Genomic DNA, 16397 nt, shown 5'->3' on the forward strand with positions numbered 1-16397 from the left:
ATTAGGAACCTTTTTAGTTTTATCTGGCCTGCTACCAGTGGAGGGTAAGCCATTCATTGCCCTAATTGCTTCCTTAGTGATTTTATGAATAGAGTCTAGCCAAAAGAATTCACCATGAACTTTGCTAAGCACAATCCTTACTACTTCCTTAAGAAATTCTGGGATGTCAAGGATTTCCACAAAATCTAAACTTTCAATAACCTTATGTTCGGGTTTCACAATTCCACTTTCATCACAGATAACATTTTTATACATTTTCATGATTTCCTCTGAACCTAATTCCTCAATGTGGCAATGTATGTAAATTCTAGGGTCTTTTGCATATACAACACCTTTAGGGATTTTTGAAAAAGTACCTAGGGTATCATCTTTTTTTGCTACCTTGGGGATGATTTTAAAAATGGGCCTAGGGCATTTAACTACCTCTATAATAGTAGGGTTTGCAATGAATTTTGGAGCAGAGGAGGAAGCCATTGATAAATACCTTAATCTACCTGATAGGTTTGGATGTTTGAAAGAATTTGCTTCACTTCTTGCTAAGGATGCCTTCACTCGAGTTTTTCACTCTCTTTGAAATTTTGAATGCTAGGTGAATGAAAAAGAGGAAAAATCACTTATTTATAATGTCTTTTCCTCCAACAACCACAATAAATGCTCGCTGGTTAAGTGAAACTTAACATATCTGCCGGTAGAGAAGAAGTTCATCTTCTCACCATAAACTGAGGGTAAACTTGCATGATTTTCAATTTGCTGCAATACCCCCAAGGGTTACTTCTCAGTTGGATGAAGAGTCTCCTACCGGTGAAGGAATAGTCTCATCAACATTCTGATCTCTCTTTCTAATCCACTATTTTGAAAATTCTTTCTTTACCTCATCAACCTTCTCTTTGCCTTTCAAGCTAGATCCATTATTATTTGTCAATGAAGTCTTGCTTCTACAAAATTTTGCAATATGTCCAATCTTGTTACAAGCATAACAAGTCACATTATTTTTCTGAATAGCCTTTCCATATCCTATGCCAATTTGTGTTCTGCATTGATTAGATAGGTGCCCAAATCTTCCACAAACATAACATCTTACATTCATTCTACAGTTTTATGAATTATGACCAATTTTGTTGTATTTGGAACATTGACCAGTGGGTGCATTAATGTTCTAATTGTTTCTAGATCTACACGGATTTTCTCTATGACCATACTTGTTACAATTAAAGCATTTCCCATTAAATTTGTAAGCATTAGGTTGTCTTATCGGTTTACTATGATCATGATTGTTTGCAGTATCGGAGCTTTCACCAACTTCAAATCCAAGTCCATTAGTGTCTCCATTAGGTTTTTGACCTTTTAGCATACCATCAAGTTCTTCTGAACTTTTCTTGAATTTCTCTTTATGTTGATTTGCAGTAGCCAACTCATTTTCCAAAAATTCCTTCTGCCTCATAAGTTCAGTTTTATCATGTTCCATGTGAATCAGATCTGTCTTTAACATATCATTTTCATGACTGAGTCTTAGATTTTCATTTCTAGCATCATTGAGTCTTCTAGTCAAGTCATCTTCATTCTTCTTTATGTCTTCAATGTCTTTACAAAATCTCATAGTCATGTCTTGCATTTCATTCGTCAAGGTCATGTTTTCTTGCCTCATCTTGCTTACAAGATCATTAAGAGTTTCCTTTTCATCATCATCATTCTGCATCTTCTCATGAAGTTCTCTTCTTTTGTTTCTAGCAATAGTAAGATTCTCCTGAAGTCCTTGAATGAATTCCTATGCAGTCCTCAAATCATCTTCAAGTTTGATATTCTTCAACTTCTCTGCATCAAAGTCTGCAAGAGCTCCTTCTAATTGCTTTCTTAAGTTTTCCATCTGTACCAGTGTCAAAATCTTCCTCAAGCTATTAGGCTTTTGAAAATAGAGAATCAAGCTCTGATACCAATTGTTAGGATTGATGATAGTCCCAAAGATACTGAGAGTGGGGGGGGGGGGTGAGTCAGTATCTAACTGGTTAACATATTCTTTAACCTTATTAAGTATTTTGCATTCCAAAATAATGTATTGGTAAACAAGAATTAATGCAGTAAATAAGAACAGTAAAGACAACATATAAATCACACCATGATGCAAGATTTTTAACGAGGAAACCCAGTGTGGGAAAAACCTCAATGGGATTTGTGACCCACAATATTCACTCACTGGCCAATGAATGGATATTACTTACAAGAGGGGCCTACACATGCAGGAAGGCCAACTGCCTAGAGCTCACTGCTCAATTACAAAAGGAAGTCTCACTGACTTACAAAATGGATTATGAGAATCCAATATAATGTACTGCTACAAAACAACATCTGTTATGTCGGGTTCAATACCGGTTTAAGCTCATACAATAACCATAAACCCTTCTACAAAATCTACCTTAATATTCGCTCTACATATCCATCATATATGTCATCTATCATGTATCTCAAAATTATCTACAAGATCTCATACTTATATATGAATCTTATTACAATATGCCATGTCGGCTTACAAAAAGATATTACAATTAAATACAAAATACAATAATCAAAATCCTGTCGGTAAACATTATTGTTGCTGCCGGTGCCTGAAGATATCCACAAGGTTGCCAGTAAGTTTCCATCAATGACAACACCTTCAATCACCTTCAATTATCATTGGAGTGTGCAATGCCAACAAAGATAAGGTTGATGAGGTAAAGCAAGAATTTTCAAGACAATGGATTAGAAAGACGGATCAGAATGTTGATGAGACTATTCCTTCACCAGTAGAACAAAGTATTACTCCATCGACAAGAGATTCTTCATCCAACTAAGAACTAACCATTTGGGGGTATTGCGGCAAGTTGAAAATCATGCAAGTTTACCCTTGGTTGATGGTGAGAAGATGGACTTCTTCTCTACCGGCAGATGTGTTAATTTTCACTTAACCGACAAGCATTTAATGCAGTTGTTGGAAGAAAAGAAATTATAAAGCATCGGTTATCCCTCTTTTTCAACTCACCGAGCATTCAAACTTTCAGAGAGCACAAAATCCAAGCGAGGGCATCCAAGGCGAAGAAGTGAAGCAATCTCTTTCAAGCACTCAAACCATTATCAGGTAGATTAAGGTATTTATCAATGGCTTCCTCCTCTGCTCTGGAATTTATTGCAAACCCTACTATTGTAGAAGTTGTGAAACACCCTAGGCCTGCTTTTAAGATTATTCTCGAGATAGCAAAACAAGATGATTCCCTAGGTGCTTTTTCAAAAATTCCAAAAGGAGTTGCTTATGCTGAAGACCCTAGAATCTATATTCATTGCCATATTGAGGAATTAGGTTCAAAGGAAATATTGAAAATGTTTAAAATTGTTATCTATGATGAAAATGGAAATGTAAAACCCGAACACAAGGTAATTGAGACTTTAGGTTTTGTGGAAATCTTGGACATCCCTATTTTTCGTAAGGAGGTAGTAAGGATTTTCCTTAGCAAAGTTCATGGAGAATTCTTTTGGCTAGATTCTGTTTGTAAAATCACTAGAGAAGCAATTAGGGCAGTGACAGGTTTACCCTCCACCGGTACCAGGCTAGATAAGAATAAGAAGGTTCCTAATAACACAGTGATGAGATTAACAAGAGAAACATATGATAGTAGATCCCTAAGAGTAAATGATGTTAAAGATGTGAATGTCAGATTTATAAGCATGATCCTAGGTTACAAAACCACACATGCAAACCGACTCAACTCTGTTTCCAATCTTTGTATTAAAAGTGCATATGATATGGTCAACAATGATGCAAAAATAGATGTATGTGAGTGGTTAAAGGATGAATTGATAGATAATCTGAAAAAGATAAAAGGAGACAAGAAAGGAATGTTTCATTTTGGCAATCTCCTGGTATGTTTGATGTTGTATCTCACAAAAGCGGTTCCCGGTATTGGTAAGAAAGACTTTGGTTATGATATACTGGTAGGCAAACAACTATTAGGAATATTCACCGGTATGGGAACTGATAAAGATAACAATATAATAGAGTACTTCAAAACATTTAAAGCAAAAATGAAAACAAGAGAGAGATTACCACAAAGTATTGTAGACAAGTATGAAAAGGAAATATGTTTTGTAATTAAAAAGGATGAGATATGGAGGGAGGGAGTTCTTCCTAGAACTGTATGGGTAACAGAAATGGGGTATGAGGCAGATGTAAACATCATTGAAACTTATGCCAAAGCCCCTAGAGAACCAGAAGAAAAGATTTTTGGAAATGCACAAACAATAGAAAGTGATGTATAAACATTGAAACAAAGAAAGAGAACAGAAAAATATATAAGGAGTGCATTTAAACAAGTTAAGGAAATAGAAGAAAATGTCATTAACAAAACTGGAATAAAGGAAAGTGACTTAGAAGGATTACAACCAGAGGCACATCTCTGACCAGTTGGTACATCATCTGACAGTGAAATTCCTCCTTAGTTTAAAAGAGCTGATAGGAGGAGAAAACCTTCATTGGTACCCTCTCCTCCTCCCAAGAAAACAAGGACACCAAGGCAGAAGCAATAGGTAGTGAGACCACCGAAAAAGAAGTTGACACCAAAGAAGAAGAAACAACAACAGGTTATACCAACTCTAGATAACTTACTGAGTGAGGTAACTGATGATGGTAACCTAGCTAATGTTAGCAAACTATACAATACATTCACTAATGAAGAAAAGGAAAGTATTGAGAAAAGCATAATACTACATCTTGATATATACAAGAAAGTATTAATAGAAGTTGTAGATGATTTGCCAAGTTAATTGTACACGAGGTTAGATGCAAAGAGAATTGCAGTCATGGAGCTTGACAAGAAACTAAAGATTGAAAAACTACTAGCTGTATGTTCGGTCAACTCTGTAGAAGAAATTGATGAATTAATTAGTGAAGCTAATAGATCATTTTTTACAAGTGGACACCGACATGTGAGCCTAATGGCTGGCAGGGTAAATGAAATTGTAGAAGAAACAACACACAAATGTGATATCTTCTTTGTTGAGAAAGAAAAACAGGAAGAGCTGAACAAACCAAAGAAAACTTTCAAAGTTTATCAAAAGGACAGAGACAAGGAGAAAGGTAAAGTAGGTGGATTACCAAACATAAAAATAATAGACAACCTACCACCACCTTTGGTTACTCCACCGGTATAGACTGATAGCATACTGGCTATTGAGAATGTGGATACACCACATGAGGATACCAACCCTGAGTCAGAAATTTTGTACACTATGAATATGACAATCAGGAAGAAAAATTGTAGTTGATATGGAGAACACAGAGGAAAAGAAAAATGATATTGCTACTGAGCAACCGGAAGATAATATTGGGTTTGAGACACAAGAAAAGCAAGGTGAGCATTCAGTGGAAACATTGGATAGTGGAATGGTTACTGATAATATTGATGCAAGGACTAAGAAACCCGAAGAGACAGTAATTGAGACATCGGCAGTAGATAACATAGAAAAAAAAACTAAGAAACTAACAGAGTCACAGGTACACATTGAGGTAGTGAAACCGGCAATCACAGAGAAACCAAAACCATTGCTAGTGGAAATGCAAACACAGACTGACCCACCAAAGGTTGATTCAGGAAAATTGATTACTCCCACCGGAAGCACAAAAAATTGTAAAGGTAGTTGGCCGGACATCTGGTAATTCACTAACAAAATTTAAACCTACTAATGTGACTGAAGTACTTTTGGATTCAATAAAGAAAATAACTGATTGTAATGCATTGGCCTATAAGGTGATTGATAACACAATTCCTATTCTTAAGATGATTGCACCCAAATGCAATTTAGAGCATGTAAAGGATTCTTTAGGTTAGTTAGACACATTGTCTAAATATATTACTGGTAATATACTGACAGTTGATCAAATAAATGAGGAAACATTCAAGGAGAAAATGGAAAAGGAAAAAGGAATTTTCTTTGAGGAAACAATAAACAAGTGCACGGAACACATCAATACACTTTTATCGGCACTGAATAAAACAACTTTGGAGTACAAGGAACTATATAGAGATACTTGCAAGACAAATCTGTTGACAATTGACATTGATAAGGAAATTAGCAAAGTTCAAAAGGACATAAATATAGGAGTTGAGAAAATACAACACCACAGGAGCCTAAAGATCTTCTGTAAGCCGAATAACCTGTTACAAGGAGAAGCAATGAAGCAAAATCTGAAGAACATACAAAACACAGAGAATATGCTCAAAAAGAGAGAGCTCAATATTCACAAAAATATGTAATGTGATTCTTACAATGAAAAGAAAGAACTCAACCTTTAATAGGTCAAGAAACCCTAAAAAGGGAAAACCTAGGTTTGCACATAATAATTAATTAAAACAATTAATTATATGCACCTAAAGTTAGCTTAAGTGTAATAGAGATAAAGGGAACTTAAATAATTAAACAAAGAATGTTTAATTAATCAAGTAAATACCCGAATACTCTAACACCCCCCCTTAAGCTAGACTTAGGGAGAAGCTAAAACCTAGAACAGCTACTGAAAGACTGAAAGATGGGTCCCGGCAACAAGGCCTGATCAGGTACCCAAATACAATGAAATCTCTATGAACTGGAGAAATAGAGAAAACCACGTGGGAACAAAACTCTACTCCAAAAAGAGATGGAAAAAATATCACTGAAGCATGAAGACCCTGCAAACTCTGTCGAAGAATAACTGCTGATCTGAAGAACATCCACTGAACTAGAACATGACCAGGTAGAGAAGACTGTAATCTGTATGAGTGCCCTCAAATGACACTACTCGAATTAGGAGGCAAACAAGGCAAAACAACTGAAATCGAAGATACAGATGGCATGAGAAACCAAAGCCTGAAGAGCTGATCAATCGAACCACGGAAGCATTAGAACCAACAGGATAAACCTCCCCATAATGTAGAAGTGGGAGAGGGACAGGAACACTGAAAAGGATAGCCAAAAACAATTGCATGACGAAGAACCAAGAACATCATAGGTGCTGAGACACATCATCATGAGGAGAATGTCATGGAAGGAACACTCACTTGACAAAGGAAGATGGCAAACAAAGGCAAACATCAACCCCCTCATGGCACTTGATCAACAGTGCATGTTCAACAAGACACAAGATATGCAAGATTCCAAGTAAACAATGCATGATGGCACTTTATCTCAGTGCGATTGCATAATTACAAGCTACAATGATAAGAAGACTGGAAATAGAAATGAGAGTCAAAACAGAGACACCCTACACAGAAAAGAGATCCCAGGACCTGAAACAACCACGATATCCACCAGAGTGCTGAAAAGCAAAAAACTAAATAAAATATGTATGGAGCAGAATCTCGAAAAAAAACCATATTTCTGGAAAGTACACAGAACACGCTTTTCGAAAATATAAAGTTTTCGAAAAACGGAGGTCGGATGCTCATTCTACATCTCCCGGAGTGCAAAAAAGAGACCTCACTTTGACTGTAAAAAGACATATTCAAACAGAAAAATTGGAATAAATTACCAACACCATGAGGTCGGCCTCGGAACCAGCTTTCCGACGCCTATTCGTTCTCGAAAAAACGACTCCGTTTGCCCATTCTAGGGCCCTGGAAGTGCAAAAAAGAAGCCCGACTTTGACTGGTAAAAAACACAGTCAAACAGCAGATCCAGGAAAAAAATCTACCACCACGAGGTCCGGCTCGGAATCACCTTTCCAATGCCTATTCGTTCGCCAAAATCCGACTCTGGAGGCACGATCTAGGCCCAAAAAACCAACCCCCTCTCAAAAAGACTAGAGAGGAGGGGTTGGTTGTGCTCCGGGCGGAGGTGGCGCTCGGGCCGAGCGGAGGTGGCGCTCAGGCCGGGCGGAGGTGTTGCAAAAGCGGAGTGGTGCTCGGGCTGGGCAGAGGTGGCGCGGCCTGGTGGAAGCGGCGCTGCTCAGGCGGTGGTGGCTTGCCGGCGGGGCGGGAGCGGCGATCGGAGCACCGGGAGCGGCGCCGGAGAGACACGCCGGCGGGAGAGCATGGAGCCGGAGCCGGAGGAAAGTCGTCGGAGCCGGAGCGGGGCGGGAGCTAGAGGAAATGTAGCGGCCGACGGGGACTGAAGATGGAGCCGGCGGCGGCCGGAGAAACAGCAGCGGCGGCCGGAGGCCGAAGGCTGGACTGACAGGTGTGACTTATCCTTCAATACCCCCAAACCCCAAAAAAAAAACTTTCCCAAAAATTTTTTTTTCTTAAAAAGAAACAAATCTCCCCTTTTTTTTTTCACCTTTTTTTTTTTTTTAAAAACAAATTTCAGCCTGTATGCCGTAAAAAGGCAAATTTTTATTTTTTTAAATTTTTTTCTCGATCTGCGTGTCAGGGCCGTACGGCTTAGATCTGAGAAAAAAATTGCTTCCAGAGGCTCAGGAATCAAAATAGGTCAAATTTTATATGACCATAGGGGTTTTTGGGCCTTCTGAGCACGATGGTGAGGTCCGTTTAGGCCCAAAGTGCTCAGAAAAAAAAAACTCAAACCCTGGGTACACAAAAAAAATTCCTGAAACCCGAGATCTGCTTCCAAAGCCAAAAATCTCAAAACAAGAACAGGCAGCTGCAGATCCACGCTCTGATACCATATAGGAGTTGAGAAAATACAACACCACAGGAGCCTAAAGATCTTCTGTAAGCCGAATAACCTGTTACAAGGAGAAGCAATGAAGCAAAATCTGAAGAACATACAAAACACAGAGAATATGCTCAAAAAGAGAGAGCTCAATATTCACAAAAATATGTAATGTGATTCTTACAATGAAAAGAAAGAACTCAACCTTTAATAGGTCAAGAAACCCTAAAAAGGGAAAACCTAGGTTTGCACATAATAATTAATTAAAACAATTAATTATATGCACCTAAAGTTAGCTTAAGTGTAATAGAGATAAAGGGAACTTAAATAATTAAACAAAGAATGTTTAATTAATCAAGTAAATACCTGAATACTCTAACAATAAATGATATAGCTGATAATATCATTGGTTCACCTGAACCTATATCAATTATTGAGCAAGAAATTACTAGATTTGAGGAAAAACTGGACAAGTTAGAAAAAGAGAAAGAAAGGATCAAGGAAAAAGCCAGAGAGCTTAAGCACAAACTCAGTCCTAAGTTAGACAACCTTATCTCTCTGAGGAAAGAAATCTCTGAGGCATTAATTCAAGGTCAAAGGTCACTAGAAGAACATATGCATCATCTCACTAGTACAATTCAAAGAACTGAGGTAGCTATGAAAGACAATAATAGATTTATACAGACGTATTCCAGATTATAACCAACTGGTTACAAAGTTCAAGTTGAAATTTTGCACTCATTTGACAATTTATGACAACCTTTGTCATTGATGTCAAAGGGGAGTAGTAGACAGAGAAAAATGGATATTCAGAGGAGATCATCTGCTCAGGGGGAGCACACATTTTTGGTAACTTTTTGGAGAGATTTTTGGATTTTTCTCATGAGTGTTGCCATCAATGCCAAAGGGGGAGATTGTTGGCATTCTACACTCTAGTGAGAAATGATGGTTTTGTCATTGATGGAAACCTACTAGCAACCTACAGGAAGCCACCCGACATTCATCTGGTAAATCACTAGCAGGCACTAGCACCGGCAGACACTTCACAGGCAGCGACAACAATGTATACCGACACTCCAGCTGACAGGAATAAAGTTTTGTTTATTGTATTTAATTGTAAATATCTTTTGTAAAGTCGACATGGCATATTGTTATAAGACTCATATATGTGTGATATCTTGTAAATCATTTTGCAATAGAATGGACACATGGTAGAAATGATGAGCAAATATTAAGGCAGATTTTGTATAAGGTTTATGGTTATAGTATGAGCTTAAACTGGTACTGAACATGGCATAGCAGATGTTGAATTGTAGCAGTAGATTCTATTGGATTTTCATAATCCATTTGTAAGTCAGTGAGACTTCGATTTTGTGATTGAGCAGTGAGCTCTAGGCAATTGGCCTTCCTGCATGTGCAGGCCCCTCTTGTAAGTAATATTTATTCATTGGCCAATGAGTGAATATTGTGGGTCACAAATCCCACCGAGGTTTTTCCCACACCGGGTTTCCTCGCTAAACATCTTGTGTTATGGTGTGTTTTCTATGCTTTCTTTACTGTTCCTATTTACTGAATTAATTCTTGTTTACCGGTACACTGTTTTGGAATGCAAAATACTCAATAAGGTTAAATATTCTAGAAACCAGTTAGATACTAATTCACCCCCCCCTCTCGGTATATTTGGGACTATCATTAATCCTAATAGAGGAGTTTTCATGGAGACTAGTGCTTGGCTACCCCAGAGAAGTGAGTGCCAAGAGTGGAACCAGTGGGGTCAAGCATCTAAGTATCTGCTCTTAATTGCGTAGCTCGAGGTAACCCCCCAAGTGAGATTCAACAACTATTGTCCTGACCAGCCATAAGATATGTTCTTGCATGATCAAAAACACTCAAACATTTTCAACAAAACAAAGAAACGTTGTGTCTACCATGTTTTCAAGTGTATGAAAAAAAACACATTTCACATTTGGAAACGTTTTTTATCCTTTTGATAAAACACTGTCAAACATTGAGTCTTCACTATTATTGTGTCTTATTGCCATGAAAAGAGTCAAAAAAATTGAGATTTGGTCATATTGAACAACTTAACAATCGAACAAAATTACACAAAGTATCAGAAAACACATCTATGACTGTTGAAACCATGTTTGTGTTCATCAATCTCGTTTGTGTAGTACAAAATTGCGTTTGTGTCCCACTACAAAATATCAACAAAGAAATTGTCATATTTTCATAAATTGTGTCTATATCAGATCTAATCACATTTTTTGTTGTAAATTATGTTTGTGTCGGGCAACATTACATCTGTGCTTTACAAAACTTGTCACTATCAGAATTCCCAGAAAACATGTCTATGTATACTATAACAACGTTCTTGCTGAAAAATCACACCTGGGTTTACTTAAACTGTGTTTGTGTTCAGAACTAAGAAATTGTAAAAGATTTGTCAAGAGAAAAAGGACTTAAGTTTTTAGATTCAAAGAGCTTCTAAGGCCACTTCCTATAGAGATTCATTCTTCAATCAACCTGTCTTGGTCACACATAGTCAATCATTTTCCTTCACTTGCATTACCCTCAAACATCTTTTCTAAATTTGAGTCAAAAGGTTACTTTGCTTGTCCTCATCACGTTCTTACAAATATACTACACACACAACACTAGGTGATTCCCACATCAAGATCTATCATCTTAGGGTCCCATTTGGTCTTCTTGATTCAAGGTCAACTTACTTCATCAAGAGATCCATCATCTCTTTGGAAGCCACACCTTACTCTAAAAACATACATACTTTGGTCTTACACTCTTGGACATTGCAAGTTTACCCTAGATTCATCTACACTCCATACTGTTAGACAGTGCAGATAACCGGAAGACAACTAATAGGGGGGAGGGGTGAATCGGTTGTCTTATATTACAACAACATTCAACAATTAAAAATTTAATACTGGAATAATAGTTAATCTAATTAAGCATAAAGAGTAATTACAGAATAAAAGCCATCCACACAACACCAAGATTTGTACGTGGAAAACTTGGTAAAGGGAAAAACCATGGTGGGAAGCCTACCCACAATCAAAAAATACTTTTGTAGTAGGTATGTAAATTACAATCAAGGGGCCTACACTTGCAGGAAGGCCAACAACCTAGAGCACACTGCTCATTAAAAAAGGAGCCTCACTAACTACATATAAATCGAGACTACAATTTAGAGAAGTGTTGAATTGCAAAAGATAGCATCTCCTATTCCTAAGTACAATTCCAATTAATCTCAATACCATAGGACTAAATCCTTGATGTAGAGATTCTTGGAGTTTCTCCAAATCACCTAGTTGTCTTTCTTGCTCTTCTCCAACCCTCTATCTCCGGAAGCCCATCCAGTGGTACTTGGTAAGGGTTCTACTACTTAGACCTCCAAGGCCTAATCCTCTTTTGCTTGCCTCCAAGTTATAGCCACTGATCTTTAACAATCAACACTTCCTATTGAGGATTCTACCTCAATCCCTAACACAACTTCCTAGTGCTCCAACAACCTTTGCAAAGGATCTTAATTCTCAGACTTGTTCCATGAGGGTAAAATGAATTGACATAGTGTCTTAGGTGTCTTATAATGGTTTTTTCACCTTTAAACCCTTCGTCAAGCCTTACCAAGGTCACCTTGGCTATACCGGCTCCAAACGGGCCTAATTCAATTAGCCCTCCTATTATGGTTTTCAGGTCTTAGTTTCAAACCTACCCACATAAGGCCATAAATAAATTACATATATGAGTACCCTTTTCCTAGTTACAAACAATATTGAAAAATGGCATCTTGGTTTTTAATACACATGGGGTTTCTAAAACTATCCTATTTTCAAGGGTTTTGGGCCTACTCGGGTGACTTGCAAACTTGGCCTTAGAAGGCTTCACTAGTCAAAACCTCTGCAAAAACCAATCAAGTATTTTTTAAGGTAATTTAAAGGGGTCTTCAAAAATGTTTCATCTTTGGCTCTACCAATCCATGTGTGCTCTGAAAATGCACATCTCCTACTGTCCTAGTCTCACCAACTCCTAGCTGTGAGCCTAGGGTATCATTGTAAAATCACCACAAAGGTTTGCAACTCTAAAAAACTCACACTAAACATATTTACAGACCTTAACCTATCATTCCACAATATTTCAACAGGTTCCATTAGTGGATGCTCAGGTTAGAGCCATTTCTTGCTTAAACCCTGGCTTACAAGGGTTTTGCACCTAGTCACAAAGAATGGTTTGAATCTTTGCAACCAGACACATTCAAACTTTTGAATATACCTTGTTGGAAAGTAGATTCACCAATCCTTCATGCCTTGCAATTATATTCCCCTGACAAGTCCGTACTGGACTGTACAACACAACCAAAACAAAGAAAAACAGTGAAAACGGTATAAAACAAGGTTTTTTCCTTACAACCAAAACTTGTTTTGCATTCCAAATCCTTCAATCCATACAATGAAGTTTCCTTTGTCTTTTAACATCATGATTCAATTGGTTAGAACCAACTTCTTCACCGCTAACAACATAAAGTGCAAGTTTTTGCAATGTTGCAAAAATTGCTTAGCATTTTTACATCTTTTTTATTCTTAGGATGCAATCTTGCACTCCAAGGCTCCAAAGGCCCTCTATGTATTCTAGGAGAGATAAAACAATTCCTTACACCCTTATTACATGATGAATATGTTCTTAGAGTAGTGCACCTATGTACAACATCAACATTACAACTTTCTATGATATCAACATCCTGAACACAACAAAAGCTTGGACAACTCAACCATGACTTCATTTTGTCCCAAATGGTTGGTCCACTTATTACAACATAAAAGACTTAATAATAAACCAAAAAAATTGCATGGTGCGATAGGTCCCTGTACCATACTCCCCTGGGACAAAGAACTCAAGTCCCTTGAGTTAAGAGGTCTGCAATTTCCACACCATAATGAAGTATACCTGATTCTAACATCCACATAGCATCTGATTTAGGTAACCCTACCCACTTTACAAGATAATGTTTATATACCCCTTTCCTTGTCTTCTTTACTACCTTGGTGTCCAAGATACTTTCCAACTTGACCAGTTGGCTTGGTGGCAAATCTCTCACCCAATCTTTAGTACCCTATGATGAAGTGTCCAACTGATGTGTTTGTGATTTTCCCTTGTATGGATAGAGATCGCATACATTAAAGATAAGTGAAATACCCAAGGTGGGAGGGAGTTCAACTTCATATGCATTTTGACCATATTTATGCACCACCTTGAGAGGCCCAATCTTCTTCATCAATAGCTTAGTAGGCTTCCCTTTTGGAAGTCTCTCTTTCCTTAGGTATGCTAGGACCAAATATCCAATCTTAAATTGCACATTCCTTCTTGTTTTATCAACATTCATCTTATTCTTCTCAGACTTTTGTTGTAAGGTCTGTCTTACTTGATCATGCACTTCTTTGATTCCTTCTGCAAAATTCTCACCATGTGCACTCTTGGGTGTCATTGAATTGAGATCCCTAAGTTCTAGTATGCCCCTAGGATGAAAACCATACACTATTTCAAAGGCACTTTTACCTGTACTTCGGTTAACTGAGTTATTGTATGCATATTCTGCCTGGCCGATTACCAAATCCCAAGTCTACCCATGGTGTTTGGTGAGGCATCTTAATAGATTACCCAAGGATCTGTTTACTATCTTTGTCTGACCATCTAATTGAGGATGGTAGGCAGATGAAAAAGATAATTTTGTGCCCAACTTTCTCCAAAGTTTTCCCCAAAAGCGGCTTAAGAACTTTACATCCCTATCACTGACTATGCTGATTGGAAGGCCATAAATTCTAACTATCTCTTTGAAGAAGAGTCCTGCAATATAGGTGGCATCATTGGTGCTTTTGCAAGGTATAAAATGTGCAATTTTGTTGAACCTATCAACCACTACATACACTGTCAAATCCCCTTCGAGTTCTTGGGAGGCCTAACACAAAATCCATGCTTAAACATTCCCAAGGCCTCTGAGGTATGACCAAAGGTTGGTACAAACCTGCATTACTTGATGAACCTTTTGCTCTTTGGCAAATTGCACATTTTTCTACAAACATTCTCACTTCTAATTCTTGGGCCAATGGTAAAACCTGTTACTACTTATCAAGTTGCCATTAGTTTTATGTTCAAAGTTATTCTATATACTCTAGTCGGTTATCTCTACCAAGATATTCAGTCAGTGTGAACAGTCTAGTCAGTTACAGAAGAAAGTAGTCTCAAAACATAGTATACATAGAGTTGTCTACCAAGTATCATTTCATGTCTACCAAGCAGCAAAGATGACACACCGAGTTGATATACACCGAGTGAAATGTGTTACCAGATTCATTGAACCTGGACATACATATGAAAATGTGTTACAAGATCAAGGAACATCTAACCATTATCACATTGGAAATTGCACTTAAAGATTGTGTATGATTTTGAGGTCATCTAACCAATGAAATATTTTGCATGGTTATTCATTCGATAAAACATGTTTGTAAGATTGAAGCAATGAATGGATCACCGTCATAAGAGATCTATTTATACAACATGAGTTAAGAATTAAAGGTGTGTGCATGAGTGTAAGAAGACTATTATAGAGACATAGAGGTCACCGAGAAGGTTTTCAGAGAACAGTCGAAGAATAGAGTAAACAGAAGGGTTTGTCGAGTTACTATATGGGTTACCGAGGTATGCTATAAGCAAGGTAACTTATTCTGAGCACATAGAATCTTCTATAACATTCCATATGTAAAGTTGCAGATATTTGTAATGATTTTATTGTAATATTTTGAAGTTGTAAGAGAAACCTTTAATAGGGTAAAAGACTCTAATCAAGTCTATAAATTGTAAAGCCTCTAACCAGGTGCAACATTTAGTTTAAGTGTTGTGAAATCCTTTAGCAAGGTAGATCTAATAGATCTAGATACTCCTAATGGGGTAAGCTACCAGAAATAGCTAAACATGTAGCTCTAACCGAGCACTCTTTATTATTGCAGTAGTGAAGTTGTGGGTGCTATCCCCACTGCAGTTTTTCTCTCTAACCAAGAGTTTCTATGTAACCAAAATATATGTGTTATGGAGTGAATCATGTATGATTGTTATCTATTTGTTTTAGCTTTATATTATGTTACTGCACTATTCAGTTTATGCATAATAGTAAAGTTATTAGTGAAGAAAAGTTTTGGAGTACTGATTCACCCCTCCCCTCTCAGTACATTAGCTTTCCATATTGGGCCTAACATAAAACCTACTAACCTGCTCCATAGTTTTATCTATGCCAAAATGACCTCCTAGACCTCCTTGATGTTTTTCTTGAATAATGTTTTATCTCATAGAACATTGGGGAATGCAAAGAAGGTGTCCCTTGAACAACAAACCCTCTTGTATCATATACTCTAAATAAGAAACATGTGATGTGTTAGAAAAATCAGAATGAACAACATATATCTCAACAAAGTCTTTATCATCCATGTAGAGGTCTTTTAACTCAGTCAATCCCACACTTTGCAATTGTATCTCCTACATAGTCATGAATATCCTACTTAATGCATCAACTACCTTGTTTGCAGTTCCCTTTTTGTGCTTGATAGTGAAGGTGTAGGATTGTAAGTATTCAACCCACTTTAGGTGTCTTTGATTCAATTTCTCTTGCCCATTTAGGAAACTAAGGGCATGGTTGTCAGTATAAACTACAAACTCTTTGGGTAGCAAGTAATGACGCCACTTCTTCAATGCTTTCACCATAGCATACAACTCCA

The sequence above is a fragment of the Cryptomeria japonica genome, chromosome 4, assembly GCF_030272615.1.
Source record: "Cryptomeria japonica chromosome 4, Sugi_1.0, whole genome shotgun sequence".
In the NCBI taxonomy this organism is placed as follows: domain Eukaryota; kingdom Viridiplantae; phylum Streptophyta; class Pinopsida; order Cupressales; family Cupressaceae; genus Cryptomeria; species Cryptomeria japonica.